A 15789-nucleotide genomic window follows, 5' to 3' on the forward strand; every position below is an offset into this window, starting at 1 on the left:
TGGAGTTTTTTTTTTAATGAAATGAAATGGAACACATTGTGCCTTTGGAACTGGTTCAAATTCAGCATGTTACATAATCATTCAGGTCTCCTCAGACCTTTGAACATGGTTTTGGAATTGGTTTGGTTTTGATAGAGGTGGTCATAACTGCAGCTCTGTTTGAAGCAGTAGTTCTTAGGTATTTGTCAGATATTGATATTGTCCGAAGTGAGAATTTTCAAAACGTTGGCACTGCAATCAGTAAATTGTTGTCTTTTCCAGGGTTCAGCAGAATTGAACAATACTGATGTTCTTGTCTAGAGATAGGGTTGCCATGTAGACTTACACTGTTTTTAACATAACTGATTTCACTACAGAAAGCCCAAAAATGTTTGACACAGTTCCTGTACTCATCATTTTGTAAAGCACCTTAGAATTTGAGATGACTCATATATTGACACATAAGTGACAGTTGGTTTGGTTTTCATCCCTTATTTGAAGATTAAAGGTTTCCTTCTACACTTGGCAGTAATGTGCCAAGATAGTAATACTGAATGCAAACATAACTAATTTAAAAACTCCACAGGGCACCTTTAAAAGTAGTACATTCTCCTGCAAAGCTAACATTAGCTTAGTCCAGTATACAGTATTATACACACACACACACACACACACACCCACACACACCCACACCATGACGGAACTCCTTCAAATTTGGCACAAACATTCACTTAGACTCAAAGATTAACTGATTAGATTTTCGTGGACAAAAGTCAAAGGTTAAGGTCAGTGTGACCTCACAAAACACTTTTTAGCCATTACTGAAGACTTCTCACAGCAATTATGACAGAATCTCACACAAATGGTTCATATTTGATATGACTCTGGATAAGCTGGTTTGAGTTTATTTTTTTTAAAGGTCAAAAAATCCACATAGTCTGTACCATCCCTGTCAGTCTCTTCACTTTCATCTCTTTTATGCACTCACCATTATGTAGCCTGGCCGATGCACAGGATGCTCGCTCATGCCTGTCTATGGATTCTGAGCTGCAGGATGCTGACTGCAGTTCACTTAAATGCCAAACATTTACTTGGACTCAAAGATGAACAGATTTGATTTGTTGGTCAAAGGTTAAAGTTCAAGGTCATGGTGACCTTGTGTTCTTGTAAATGTGATGACACAATTTAACACAAATGCCTAACTGGATAAAATGATGAAGGACTGACATTTTATATCTGAAAGGTCAAAGGTTAAGTTCTGTTGATTTCTGTTGCTGTCATTCCCCAAATGTCTCACAGTCGCAGTCAATGCAAAGGAGTTCTAGTCAGTGGGGGTGTAGCCTACCTCCTTGTTCACTCTGTTTGCTGAGCCGTGTCTGTGTTTCACTTACTGCACACCTGCTTTGGAACGTCTGCATGTATACATGCCAGCAGAAGCTTTTCTACAGTTTGACATCACCTACTTGGTATGAGCCTTTGCACTTGTGGGACACCAGGGTTTTCTCAGTTGTCTGTGTGGGTAAAGTCTAGATCAGTGATGATACTGTAACCTCCACAAAACCCAGTAATCCAGAAGTTCAACAGTATCCTTCTTTTAGATGAAAACATTCCAGCTGAAATGGGAAATATGCCTGACACAAAGGTTGTAAAGTTTAGATCTAGAGGTTTATTTTACACTTAGTCCGTCAGTTGCTGTTGTGATGACAGCAGGATTTGGGGATAGCTCGTTTTCACCTGCACTTGTCCACCTCCTGACGCGAGCGCACAATCATCTGTGTGTTGTTCCAGATCCTGTTTGTATGTTTCCAGAGTAAACATGAAGCGCTGCTTCATCCAAGATGACCTCTCTGTACAGCAGGTCTTCCTGTCTCCAGCAGCGGGGTGATGGGTGTTAATCGGCCAGTTGAGTGGTTTTGAAGTTGGACACTAGCACAGAAAAAGTGCCAAGGATGGTAAGAGGAAGTGAGAGAGGCCAGTCACTCTGAGAGTCACAATGAGGTAAACATCATGATTCATTAGAATAGGATCCTTTTTGTTGCCTGTTCCATTCTGACCAAGACATTTTAGAAATGACAAAGTAAATAGCTGGAATACCCCTTTAAAGTTTTATACCTTATAATATCACATACCAAGTCCCTAAGTTCAACTTTATTATTTGAATGGATTTTAATTTGATCAGTTGATATGACAGAAAATGAATGAAAAATGTTGATAGTGGATTAATAATGAAGTCACTAATTGTCACCTTCATCTCTGAGAGCAAGTGATGGAGATTATTTGCTTTTTCATTTGAAAGAAAGTAATAGTTCACTGCAGCCTTAACAATTTTCATATATGAATGTTAAGAAATATAATCATATGTCAATAGCAAACAAACTTGCGGTCGATCTAAGTAGGACTAATAAGATTTACTCCCACTTACATCCACTTGTAGTTTCCCTGTCTGGTTTTCCCCTTTGCATTAGTTTCCCTTCCAAAGAGGGACAGAGTCACACTAACGGTCTTGTACAGGAGCTGCACACCAGACCCTTGCTGAGGACATGACCTGCTCGTTTTATCTGAAGTCAGCAGCTTCACTTCCGTCTGCATTATCACTGCAGCCTTCTGCTCGTCCTCTCCATTTGTTGGCTGCACATATGACTCTGTAGGGAAGATATACTATGCATTGCTGTGGAAAAATGTTCTTGTGAAGCTGGTGACTTTTACTTTTAGCAGTAATGGGGTTTAAGCATTGGTTGTCATAGCAAAAACAACCAGAGTTTTGGTTGTTTTTGGCACCAATGGGACTATCTCAGACGGGCCCCTTTTACCCTGCTTTACCTGTAATAAGTGACGTGTTAAAAAGCCAAATGGAGATGTGAGATGTTTCCATTCTTCAGATGTTAGCAGAAATTATAACTGGGAAATATGGGGTTGAGTAGAAGTGTATAAGAGTTGTGATTCGATGTTATTGTAGTAGAGTATACTTTCAGTGAGAGATGTAATATCCCAGTGTACAATGAGCCTGTGTTGTAGGCCCAGGCTCCTGTCCTCATGTCCTGATGACTGAGTTTGTTTGGGGAACAATTCTGTCTGGTTTGATTCTACTTTGTTTATTTCAACGGGTCCAATCATGATGGCACAGAGTAAACATCCCACATAACATGGTGAGATCAACAAATAACTAGCTGTTCATTTACTCTTTAATGTTGGCTCTTTAAAGTCAAATGATAAGTCATTTTATAAGTTTGTTCTTTATGGATCCTCACTGTGGAAACTGGTGCAAACAGCACAGGATATTGTCTGACTCCATGTGTGACGGTTTCACACTGAAAACCCATCTGAGCTCCCTGTGCTGTGAGACCCAACAGAGACATACCAACGCACATGTTGCAGCACGCTTCATCTCATACTGTTGAAGCAGCATGTGCTTAGAAACTACCTCAGCTACTTGTATATGAAATAATGACATACTAATGATACCACACATCTCTTTTTTTGTTTACTTCAACTTTTATTGTTTTTTAACGAATAGAGAAAATGAGACGGTACATTTTTCTACATACTGATGAAGATACTTATACAAGTTGAAAGAAAAAGAAACGGGAAAAGGGAGGGGGGGTGGAAGAGGGTCTAGAGAATGGGTTAAACATAATGTGTAGTTCTTGCCATCTATACAATACAGCAATACATGAAGTACATGAAGGAAGTGGGCGGTTTATGTATTCTGGGGAAGCTGGATATTTTGCGAACAATGTCCCTTATGACCTTCCACCATTGTTGTTATGATATTACACACCTCAAAATGAATAAGTTATTAAAGGAAAGTTTGTTTTTGGGCCTTTATATGTTAAGTTTAAAGGTATGTGAGCAGTTACCTCTTAGCTCAGCTTCAGGAAGTTTACAGATAAATGAATAGCTGCTCATAATGTTGAAATGTCTTATTTATAAATTTGTAAATTTCACAGAACTGGATTCAAATATATTGCTTACTTCCTTCTGATTGGTGTGTTCAAGGCCAGAATTGAGCATGAGCATGAAATTTCTTCAGAAATGAAAATCTCCCTTCAGTCATGTTCTAATTAAAGCAGCATGTTTGTCGTTTCCGTGCGGGAACTGTGACTGAAGCTGGAAACACAATCGAACACAACTGATACCTGCTCAACTGTCCTTCAGCAGAGAATGAACATGAATATGACCCTGGATTACTTTCTGATCAAAATACAGCTGCATGTGACAGCTCATGGAAAGAAGGTGTAGTCGATCTTTAGCACAAGTGCAGTGTGGGTAATTTCAGGTCCTGCACACATATAGTTTTAATACTTTATCACAAAGCCCAGTGTTTCATTTAATTAACTCAGACTAATCTGATTGGTGGCTGTAGAGTTAGTCTTTATTATTAATCACAAGGAGATTTAAACATAACAAATCATATTTCTGCCTCAGCAGGATCTCCACAGTGTATAAGCTGCATACTACACCTAAGTGGCCTTCTTGATCTGTGATCTCACATCTTCAACTAAAGAAACACCCTGTTTTCTTCACAGCATCTCACCTGGGCCCATCACATTATCAACACTAAAGAAAAACGTTTCCGTCAGACTAAATGTCAAATGTGTCACATTTGTTAAAACTCTGTGGGACCTTGATGAATTTCCCACATTCTGGATTAGACAAATTATTTGTTGACGTCCTCAGCTCTCATATGGCAGCTGTTTGCTATCTTTTCTAGCACCACAGAAAACGTGCACAAAACTGGGAAATTGGTCATTTTAATCAACCAATCAGAGTGTGTAATGCTAGGGCGGGGAGGTCCAGCTTACTGTCTGGCCTGAGCTGCCAGGTCAGTGGCCTTCACATCTGTGTTGCAGGCTCTGGTTCCCTCCCTGTGGGAATGCCAAATGGGGTTATTCCTGGGCATCATGCCATTAAAACCACTTGTCATCTAATGTTAAAGCAGCCCAGACCTTTGGACCAAACACACAGTTTAGAGTCCTTGATTTTACTGTTTTGATGAATCTGAAGTAACCTGACCTCATGTGGTTGTCCTTTATGTCAATAACATGGAGTCACGTGTCCATATTTTCGCTGAATATTATTTTTCACTCAATCTCAAAGGAAAACATAAAGAGAAGCTGATATATTGTCGCTGGATGTGAAACTGACACAGCGATTGTACAGTGAAGTTGAAAATATTGTGTTAGTATCAGTGTCAGTGAGAGCCTGCGTTTCACCCACGAGCTCACAGCACCAGACTGCGCTGCAGCTCGGCTGCTGATGGGCCAGTGGTTGGTTGGAGTTTGACCTGCTTCTGCCAACATTAGATGAAATGTAGTTGAAGTGCGGCAGCCATAAATTCACAAAAAAGAAATATGGCCCTGAGCAAGGTGTGTTTGTGGATGTTAACTCTTCCACATCAACAAGAGGTAGTAGCTCGTACGCTCTTTTCTTGTCATGTTGATATTTTTTGACACAGTCTTTGTCCCCTGTCTGACTTGCAGCTGTAAGGCCGCCTGTACCCACTGAAGCTTGATCCGATCAGAGAGGAAGGACTCTCTGTGTGAGGCTTCCCCCTCTCTTCAGGTTTCTTCTGCCTTGTCCTGATTCTTTTCAGCTCATTGCAAACTGCTGCAGTCAGTTTAGTCAATTTCATTTTCGCATCACTTGTGCGAGTGTCTGCAGTGTGCGTCTGACTCCTCCTCCATTCAAGGGAGGATTGTGTTTAGAACTTTAGACATATTAACAGAGGGTGATTATGAAGGATTCCCACTGTCTGTTTTGCCTCTGAACAGCAGATGTAAATGGGATTTAAATGGTCGTAGTGGTAGAACATTTGCATTTAGTAAGGCTTGTATATGACTAGAACCTGATTATTAGAAAAATAAAGCCAATAGGCAGTTATTAATTAACACAATATGTGATTACTGTAACACAAAGTCACAGTGAAAGAGGAATTTTGGTTTGTCTCTATCAAACTTGAACTTCATCAATGGTGTAAAATCACAAGAACTTTTGTTGTTTAGTTAAAAGATTTTAGTGAAAGTTTGGCTGCAGGCTCCACTCACCACGATTATTGCCTCCAAATGTAATATGGATGAGATTCATGTTAAATTCATAGTGTAGTCATTTGTTGTAACAAATTTCTTAATAAATTAAATGTAATCAAATCATGATGATAGGATTTAGGGTTGGGCTAACCAAAAGTCCAACAAGCTGATATATTCGCACAGGTGTGTGTGCTGTGCACCCATGCGCAGGGGGTTGGGTTGAGGGCGTCCCCACTCCCCACACACCAGTTTCAGCAAATGCTCTTATGGAAGAGATCCTTGGGATTATTTTGGTTTTAAACCAGATGCAACTGGCCAGCAGAAAGCTATTTTCTGTATAGTGCCCACAAAATATTCACCAAGACCAGTGGCCCCCTCAACTACCACTAGACAAGCCCTGCCTCATCTGCCCTAAAAAAACAAAAAAAACACAGCCAGTGGAATGAGTAAATCGCTGATAGTTGATTATTGATTTATTGATTATTATTATTATTATTTATTATGACTTCCTTTCTGAGCTCAGTGAACATATGGATATCTCACCTCTGAAGAGTGTCAGGTGCAGTCCAGGAGCTGACTACATTTAAGAGCTGCTGTCCTGGTAAATCAGAAAGCTGAATACACACAGGTTTGGTCCCAAAGTCCCAAAGTGTAATACATCTGACCCTGAGTGTGTTGACCAGATCTGTAAAAACAAAAGCCTGTTGAAATTGTGTTTAAGAATTAAAGTCACTGCTGAAAGCCATGTAGTACCAAATTTCTAAAGGTATAGTTTAACATGTCATTTGTTTCTGACAGAGTCTCATATCTGGCCATTAGATACAAAGGTAGAGTCAGCAGCTTTTATCTTATCTTAGTTTACCACAGAGAGAGGGGGAACTGCCCTACCTGCACCTCTAAAGTTAACTAATCAACAGTCATTTCTTTTCTTTAATCCATACAAAAGTGAAGACATGACATTGAGCAGTAACTTGTCTCACTGATCAAAAAGAGGAGTATATCCATGACTCCATATGTGATTTGTGTCCACCAACAGTCTGCAATTAAAAATGTGAATAATAAAGTCCTGCATTAAAACGATTCTGTGTAACTGCTGCTGAACAATGGCTGTTTAGCAACTACAGGATAATGACAAATGCAAATGTAGTGTAACAGGCAGAAGCAGAAGGGGAGCATAAAGTCAGTTAGTCAAAGCAAAAAACATGTTAAAGTTTACTAACTTCAGCCACCCTCAGCTACTGGTCATACCAGACCAAGTATGGCTGTGGCAGCAGAGCCTGTCAGTGTGCTGGACTGATGAGGGTGTACTGTAAAAAATACTGTATTATAGTGTTATTTCTTATTTAAGTTTTATTAAGTTTTTATTTCTTATTAAGTTTCACAGTCTTGGTTTAAGTGTAGCACTGAGGAATCATGCCAGCCTGTTTTTTCAAGTAGATCTCACAGTATACCACAGCTGTTAACAGCTGGCCTGCGTGGGCAACTTGTAACTTCAGTTATAAAAAAAAAATGTTGCATGGATCAAATCAGTCCAGAAAACCTTGACAAGTTTTAAACGTACACAGGTTAATATTTGACTGGCTGTTTGATCTCAGGTGCATGTAAGCTTGAGATTAGGTGAAGGTTGTGAAGAGATAAAGCCTGGAGCAGGGTAAACACGTTGGAGGCAGAGCACCACTTTAGTGGCAGCAGAAGGACCAACTGTTTGACCTCCTGCACATGACACACATCCTCAAGCCACAGCCCGAGGGGCTGGGAGGCACGTAGCATGCTGCCAGTCAGGCTGACAGGGAGCGTTAACAATGGGTGGTGGTTCACTCTTCATCCCCACACAGACCCATTGAGTCAAGGCCCCATGATATTAGCTTGATATTAGTTATTGGTTAGTAATTATGATCTGATTCAGCCAATGCAATTTGATCTACTGTATTTGACAGCACTTCCTTTACAGTTCTGCCATTTTTGCAATTAAGCATGTGTAATTAACAAATATAGACATTAAAGTGCATCAAACAGTCCAGTCGTCCTGGAGGTAATTCACTCTGTGTGAGACAGCTCACAACTCATCACAGACAACATACATCACATGCAGCACCGCTCCAACCCACCCTGACAGGATAACCACATTCAGAGGTATATCATCTGTGTGGTCTGTGAGTTTGGAGAGGTTAGCAAAGACATGCAGGAGACACCATGTAAACAACAGAGGGAGCCACAGAAAACAATATTCCTATTATCACTCTGTGCTGAGGTTTTTGTATTTATGCAGTGTAGTTTTTGTTTTATTATTGGGAGCTGTCAGATTTATGGAAGACATAAAAAATAAGCTCTACATGTGTGGCTCCTAATGCAGATATCAGACAAGCAACTCTGGAGACATTAAGTAAAGACTCAATGAGGAGCCATTTCTATACTGTGCACTTCAAGATTGGGTGGAGGAAAATCTCCCCCAATCACCAATCAGCTCTGACACACCACCCCCTTTCTTCCCTCTCACACAGAACACGACTCCCATTGAACATTTTTCATATGGACCTCATGTGTCCACAGCCGAGAGTCGTTCCAAGCACACGATTTGTTTTCTCTCGATTTTATTCTCAGCCATAAATCACTCTGCTCCGTGACTTTTCTGCTGTGTCATCCAGCAGAAGTTTTCACTTCCTGTGGTGCGAGGCCAGACGGCACATGACGGACATGAGTTGGGATGCGAGTGCACAATAATTGGCCTTTCTAACTGCCTCTCCCCCTTCAGAGCCTCCAATGGAGCAGCTCTGTATAAATGGCTTCCAGCTGCTTGAAGCTGAAGACAGAGTAATGACTGATGCTGTGTTGTCCACTCAGGGCCAGATGTGTATCTGCAGCACAGCAAGGCCCCGATTTTTTTCTTTGTGATTGAACAGCAACATCTATAAAGTCATCCTCATAAACCGGAGCGGTTGTTCTACAGTAACACCACCGTAGTTTTGTCATGGAGCTTAAGAAGGTGCTTTCATGCAGGAATCACAGCATCTGTACAGGCTGCAGCTGATTTTCCTTCATCTACTTATTTCAGTGGAATTATTGTTGTGAAAGATGAAACAGTTACACCACAGTGATGATGTCTCATAGGAAGTCTTAACGGGAACTCCACTGATGTTATATATGTCCGTTGATTTAATATTTGTGAGGAGTTCTGCTCAGCCTGTGGACAGTGTTGTATAATGTCCATTTAATTCTTCAAACGAGACAGACTGTTCCACTAATATTAACAAAGTAATATACTGTGTGATGCAGTGCTTCTGTTACTGTGGTTCCCCCCAGGAGGGAGGGACATTAGTAATGAGTCTCAGCTATGTGCCAAACATGTTTAGCTTAACATAGGCCACATCTTGTAAACCCATTAACCCTGCCGCTCGCTCTGCTTTGTCTTTTTTTTTTTTAGAAGGAGAGTGGGCTGCCAATTTTTTTCTAATGAGACAAGCAGTAGGAAACAAAGCTCTGGTAGGATGTAATCCAAGGCCAGCTGGGAAACACAAGGGTCTCTACACACAATTCTACACCTCTCCTTGGCTTTTCATAACTCTTTCTCTTTTCTTTCTTTGTCCTCTTCACTCACCGTCATCACCAGAGAAAAATTTGCTCTGCCTTGTGGGAGCCAGCAGAGAGTTCAGTACAGTGTGGTTCACTTCCTGACCCCATGGGTCTAAAACTGTGATTGTAATACGAGCTGGCTGCTCAGGCTGCTGGGTGGAGGTTCCACTGTGGCAGTAGTTCAGTCCATCATTCCTTCTGTCTGTGCAGAGCCAGTGAGTCTGGGTCCTGTGTACTGTGTGTGTCTCCATCCAGTGTTACCCTGCAGGTAACACCTGAAGTTACGCTACATCTTTCTTCCCACTGGAAGAAGCTGAGTTAAAGCAACACACAGGAGAAACAACAGAACTGTCTTTTCCACCACTGGAAGTTATGGTTGTATGTTTCTAACAGTAGCATCAGAGGTTTGAAATAAACAAAAGACTTTAATATTTAACATCAGTACTGACCTAACCTCAGTGCTTCAGCAGACAAAGGGAACATACAGGTTTAAAGTTCATGTTATCTGAAACACATAACACTACTATTACTATACTGCTAACATGTAGTTAAAAAGAAGGCCATCGCAGTAGTTAACAATTCCTCCAACTATCAAAACATTAATAATCCTCCTGCAGGGCTGCATGTTGAGGTGGTGATACAGCAGGACATCTGGTCGCGTGCGTGTGTGTGTGTCTTGTTTTTTAACACCTTTTCTTCTCACTTTCTGCTTATTCCAGTGGAACACGTTGACACGTTAGGTTCTCTGGTGTTAAATGAAGCCTGACTTCATTCTTCATGTTGGAACCAGATTTGACTCTGAGCATCTTCTGTCAACAGATTCCTAGAAAGTGCTACAGCCACAAGCTGTTTATTTGACCAGGACGGGGAAAAGGCCTGTCAGACCACTGCGTTACGAGCCAAGTGTCCTTGTCCATTAGTTGTTTCCATTAACTCTGGTAAATAGATAACTCCCCAGCCAATGGCTTTAATGCACACCCTCTGAATTTATTCACCATTAGGATGAATAGATGGAAACAGGATCCATTAGAGCCTGTTTGTGCTTTACACAGGTTTTATTTGATGTTGTCAGTGATTGCTCACCTCCTGGCAGTTAGATATGTGGAAACAAAATAGGAATTATGATGTTATTCAAAATATGTACTTACAGTTTTTGTGTAGGAAATGGTTTGATGGTAATCTGTAATGTTTTTATAATATCCAGCAAGATGGCGACGGCTGACTGCACAGTACATGAATTGCCAAGCTAAGTCAGTTGCAACACAGTAATATACAGTGATAATAATAAGAGCGTGTGAAATCTAGTTAAACAAGCAGAGACATACAGCAGTTACAGAGTTAGATTAAGATTATGTTTGGTTAGCTCATAGTTGGAAGCTAAATGTAATGTTAGCTAAAAGTTGGTTCCAAAACCAAAAACATTGGCAATTCAGTTGTGTAAATATACTGTAACAGTGTCAGTTTTTATATAATTGTTAAATAACATCCTGATGATCTATTCAGAAAAATGTATTTGGAATATGATGCATGTACATGAGACAAAAGAAGGTCGTTCTTGGCAGCACACGCAGGTCAAGCAGCAGGATCACTGCTGATCCTGGACCTGTGCCTGCAGGGGGACTGGACACCAAGGATCTGAGGTCAAACTGTCGGTAGTGTCACCTCAGTGGCTGCTGAACACATCCTTTCTGCTTTACCAGAGGCAGAGCGTTATGCAGCGCTCACTGCTGTAGGATCAGTCACTGTAGGGTGATTGGGTTCAGGGCAGAGGGGTTTCCAGCAAAGAGTCTTTAACAAAGCAGACAGACGACTTAGAGAAACTCTGCCTCAGTGTCCAAGCAGGGGCCTGCGGCTAGATGTCACTGGGACAGAGAGAATCCTGAAATTACATTTTTCAATCTGGAATTCCTCTTTGTCTGAAGCGTAAATGCTTTTTAAATCAGGGGAACCGGCAGATGAAACCATAACAACAATTTCCTGTTGTCTTTGAGGGATTCTTTGCCTTTCTAGTTCACTGCCATTTATTACATTATGTTGCTTAAAGGGAGCTGATATCCCCACAAATATGAGACCAGGCAGAGCAGATCCCATTGAGTTTGGGCCGTTCTCCTGACTGCAGTGTCTTAAAGAGGTCCTCAGAAGCTTTGGCAGTGGCTCACACTGACAAACTAGCTTAGTGCATCGAGCAAGAGGAGGGAAACTACACGTAGGTTACACAGAAGTATTTTTAGACATCTGCTGATCAGGTCAGGTTTGGTTTAACTCACTCCAGCACTGCTGTAAGTTTGGCACTGTTTTTGACTTTGAAAAACGAGTATCTATCCACCTTCAGCATCTGTGCTGTGTATACAACTCATACCTATGAACTGGAGCACAGCAGTGTGGGGAAACCCAGGGGAAACAGGGAGGGAAGGTCACAAATCATCTGTACAAAGATCCTGTAATCCTGAAACATCCATAAATATTTTAAACTTTTACTTTCTCTGTTGTGGAGGACACTGAAAAAAAACTACACAAAACATCTGGAATGAACTGAAATACCCTGGAAAATCCCTTTTAGCCACTGAAGACATAGCTCGCTCCACCACTTCGGCCCAAACTTAAACATCTCCACAGATATTTGATCCACTGCCATGAAATTTTCTACTTGACATTCAAGGTTCCCAGAAGAGGAATCCTACTGACTCTGGTGATCTTTTGACTTTTCATTAATATGAAAAGAGTGGGAAATTTGTCTGGGGCTCTTCACCCACACTAAAAAAAGTAAATAAAATATAAGTAAATAAAATAAGTAAATAAAAGTAAAAACAACAGCATTTCATACAAAAAATATACAAAAACAGGGTTAAACAGGGTTCATAAATGATTTATTTATGTAATTGTCTAGCACCACTATGATGTAAACACTATGATGTAAACAGTTTTGATTCAAGTGTAATGTCTCAACAACTACTGGATGGGTTTCCATGAAATCTAGTACAGACTCGAGCCCAACTGATACAGGATTTTTAATATCTGATACCAACTTCAAAATTTCAATGTTTAAAAAATGTGATGATGATATTTCAGCCGATATTCAAATTTGTACCAGAAGACTTGTGGTAACAATTGCTTACATTTTGTTAAGGGACATGCAGAGTAGCTGAATCAGCTCAATGTGCATGTTTGTTTTCAGCTAATCAAACAGTCCCTCAGATGTCACCAGTTGTAGCCAGCTCTTTTGATATGTGACGTCAGACATTAGCTCAGTTGGTAAGGACTGATCCGGAAAAGGTGCAGTATCTGAGACAAACCAGATATAAAATCGGATGTGTTTGACTACACCAACTGTAACTGTGCTGACATGTGAGTTAATTAGAGCATTCGGCAGAATGCTAAACGCTAACGGCTCATTAGTTGTCTTCAACTGTCGAGCTGTTGCATTAGCTAGCATTGTGGCTAACTAATTTAGCAATAGGTGAACTGCAAGTATAAAAAGTGTTTTATTGCTTCTGCTAAATTGACGAGGGAAAACATGATGGGACTGTCTGGAAATGAGCACCTTACCATGGAGACGCAGATCCACAAATGCTAACTCTGTTCCTGCTGGTCAGCTGAGCTGTGATGCGTTTGGTCAGTCACAGGGATTAGAGCGGAGACACAGCACCCTCTGGTGGACAAATTATACAGTAGCAACACCGGTAACAAAACAGCTCACGCACCTGTCTTTATTTAATTTATCGTTTCTGATTGGTTGTTAAAAATGTGTCACCGATTCATCTGCACTCAGCTTGAACTAAAATCAGCCTACAGATGGATCAAGTCCCCTCATGATGAGTTGCAAAAAATTAGTGACCCCCCCACTTTTTATGCAGCTCCATCTGCAGGTCACTTTGAATTTGACAACCGCCGTTGTTCTTTGTGTTCACTGCAATTTTGCATGTTGGCAAATGTTAGCAATAGCACAATAACACAAAAATTTAAGTAAGCATGGTCAACATTTCTTGCTAAACGTTGCCATGTCAACACTGTGAGCACTTTAGCATGACAGCAGCTACACTCACTACATCAGGACTGCTACGGAATAAAAACAAATTGTGAAACCTCAGTTCTGGTGAAGTGTGTCAGGATAGCAGGGTGTTTTTCTTCTAACCTGCTTCATACCCTCCGTCTCTTGGGGAAACCTGAAAAGGTGTAATACTCTGACAGCATGGTATCAGATGAGGATTCTCAGAGCAAACAGGGCAGCAAAACCAGTAATAACCCTGACACCCAACACAGTGGTTTCCCCTTACTCCATCGTAAAAAACAGACAGCAAAAACATTGAAACTCCAGCTGTTCTACTTTTTCTCACCAGTTTCCCCAGAAACTGCTTCAGAAATGAGAAAAACAACTCCAGTACCTCATTCTGTATCTCTTTCATCACACGTGCAGGTTTGTTGTTCACATGAGCAGTCGTCTTTATCCTACCTATGCTGTTATCTAGTGAAGGACTGTGATACTGTTGGAGACCTAGAGGTTTCCCAGTTAGTCGTTCCTACCAAAACATGTCCCTCATTCCAAGCTTCCCTACCTCTTTATGGCCAAAGGATACTCTGAGGGCTTGCACAATTTGTGAACTGGTGTGTTTAGTCAGCGTTGTTTCGTGGTGCGCACGTCAGCATTTCTAGAGCAGCAAGTGTTGTTTCCTAGATATGTCACATGATGTCTGCCCATTTGTGTTGAGTAATATAAAAACAACTTGAGATAAGGCTAAAAGCTTTAGGAGTTATCAGAGCCTGCCTCCATTATCAACATATTGATTTTTCTTTTCTTTGGGTAATCCCAAAATGATCAAGTCCCTCTCTGCTGTTACTGTTTCAGAACTGCTTACCTACAAGGCTGTAAATATGTATATTTAAACACATATTAGGGGCCTGCTGCAGTTTTTAACCTTAGACCAACAGAAGACTGCCGACCAAGCACTGAGCAAACACTGCAGATGTTTCCTGCTGTTGTCCTGATGGTCATAGTTTTAGTTCTACTGACATTTCTTGCCCTTTTTCTGCCTAAGAAAATGAAATCTAGTCTTACTGAGGTCAGTGAGCCCAGTTAAAGCAGTACACAAGAGATTTTATACAAACCTGAACCTAAGATTTGTCAATATGACAATATTACTCCAGCACTGTAGTAGTTATGCATCCATTGTGGGGAAGGATTTGAAAGTAAAGATTTTTTAAAAGACTGGTCAGACCTGCATAAACATCCATCTCAGGTGATCTGATCACAGGGGACAGCTCTAAGTTCAGGTTTGAACCACAAACTGTAAATAAACATGGACGTAGACTCTGGGTCTGAAAAGTGAAGCCAATGCTGAAGAGCCTTAAACCTTCATTCTATCACAAATCACAAACTCGAGGCAGCTCTCAAACCAGTGGGTGACGCCACTGTGGGTTGCCATTTGGTGCGAACTGATGTACTTAGAGCTGACTAGTTGTGTAAAATGACTGAAGATGCATGTTAATGCAGGTCTGAACAGGTCTGTTTGACCCCACACCCACTTTGTAAAACAGGCTTTCTGTTTCCAAAGGCTGAGGAGTACTGACCTCCTTTACCTGTAATTTTACCTATAAACTGGTGGAGTGTCCCTTTAACCATGAGCCAACAGACAAAGCTCAACCTGTAGAGATCATACATACTGTACATACTGTACAGTTTATAACCATTTGAAATCTCTAGTTACGATATGAGCGGGACTCCTGAAAGGTAATATACAGGATGTACAGTAATGATTTTCCTGGATTATTTCTTGGTAAACCCTGAGTCTACTGAGGAAGGGAAGTGAGAGGTTACATGATGTACCCAGGAGGTAAATGATGTTCCCATGGTATGTGTGTGTTTAGTGTTGATATTAGGCCCAAGTGATTTCCTGATCACTCTTTCCTGTCCACTGTGTGTTTTCCTGCTGTTGCACCTCTTAGTCATTGTGCACTTGGTCTTGAAAAGGCAAGTGGCATCCCCTGAGCTGTTTCCTTCAAGGTTACAAAGAAACATGGCTACAGATGCAAACAACGTGGAGTGTGATTAATGCCCACGATCCTCAACCAAAGGAAGCTCAGGACATGTAACACATCTGGTGACTGATTTCCTGAGTAAATGGACTGTACAGTGTATGTTTGTGTTTGATTTTTTCATCATTGGGCTTTGTTTTGTGGTTTGTCGTGTACCACCGTCTTATTGTGGACCGTCTTATTG

The 15789-nt window shown here is 40.9% G+C and overlaps 1 protein-coding gene across 1 annotated transcript in view; it reads left to right on the plus strand.

Annotated features, from left to right (window-relative positions):
* slc16a10 (solute carrier family 16 member 10) overlaps positions 1-15789 on the plus strand; it is a 32458-nt gene that overhangs the window by 1940 nt on the left and 14729 nt on the right. The gene's annotated exons all lie outside the window — the stretch shown is intronic.

This window comes from Trachinotus anak, unplaced genomic scaffold (genome assembly GCF_046630095.1).
Source record: "Trachinotus anak isolate AG129_WGS33_773 ecotype Australia unplaced genomic scaffold, CSIRO_AGI_Tana_v1 ptg000005l, whole genome shotgun sequence".
In the NCBI taxonomy this organism is placed as follows: Eukaryota; Metazoa; Chordata; class Actinopteri; order Carangiformes; family Carangidae; genus Trachinotus; species Trachinotus anak.